Genomic DNA, 1,196 nt, shown 5'->3' with positions numbered 1-1,196 from the left:
TCAGTCAGCAGTGGGCAAGCTGTCCCATAACCCTCCAGGTGTGGACACTGAAGGGAATGTCCTACCCATTTCTCCTGTTCTAGATGGTTTTCCCTGGAAGCTTGATTGGGGGCTCTAGCAGGGAGGAGGGGCAGTGCTGTAGGACAGTATTCCTGTCAAGCCCATGGCCTCTCACATACTACCCACATATTTATTCTGCTACTAAGATGAATGCCAGCCACCAAACACAATTCTGTAAGAACTTTTTTGTCTCCATGATCAGACCCAAGTCTATCTTTAGCTCTTTCCCAGTTCATGCCAGTCAGTGGGTGTCCATCTGCGTAGGACTTGGGCCTCCAGGTTAACAGGAAGGGCAGAGATTAGAACCCTGGACCACACACCAGTGCTGCAAAACATCATGGGATCAGTTATTTCCATGTCATGTTGGACTTAGATGTCAGGAAGCACAAAGTGGGCATCTGTAATCCTAGTTATTTTGGGCGCCGAGGCAGGAAGGGTGCAAGTTCGAGGCCAGCCTGCAACCACATTTTTTGAAAAGGAGCTAGGAGTAGTAGACCATGCTAGCCCAACAGGCACAAGGTCCAGGGTCCATCCTCAGTATGGAAGTAATAAACAAAGCAAAAGTTAAGATAGTTCTGAGCTGGCCCTGGTAAGTCACACCTGTCATCCCAGGACATGGAAGGAAACAGGATTGCTGTGAGCACTAGGCCAGCCTGGGCTACAGAGTAAGAACTCCTGGGGGTCATGGGGAAAGAGGTACTGTTCTGTGGGATTCTTCATTGATAACTTAAATCAACAATGAGATGACCACGAGTGGGATGGCTCACAGAGATGTCTTCTGTAGAGATGAGACACCCCAGAACTCAGGCTACCAGAGCCAGATGGGCCCAGCTCCTAGTTGGCAGACTAAGTCACCCTGTGTGGTCCTGTGTCTTGGCTCCCTCTTCCCTTCCTCCCTGCTTGGTTCTGCTGAGCTGAGGCCTTCCCTTTGTGCCCCAGGCCCTTCTCTTCCTTGGTGACACCCTTCTCTATCCCTGTGACCCCCGACTCGGGTCTGTGGGTCCTCAGTTGTATATTTCCTCATGGCTGCAATGCCAGGTGTCCCCTCAGGATGTGGGCTTTGGGATGGTTCTTCCACTGGGCTCCTTCCCCGTGAGTGAGCCTGTTCCTTTGTCTCCTGTGCTCTCCAGTACGTT

The sequence above is a fragment of the Mastomys coucha genome, unplaced genomic scaffold (genome assembly GCF_008632895.1).
Source record: "Mastomys coucha isolate ucsf_1 unplaced genomic scaffold, UCSF_Mcou_1 pScaffold3, whole genome shotgun sequence".
NCBI lineage: Eukaryota > Metazoa > Chordata > Mammalia > Rodentia > Muridae > Mastomys > Mastomys coucha.
The sequence above is the reverse complement of the archived record's forward strand: the minus strand, read 5'-3'. Positions refer to the sequence as shown.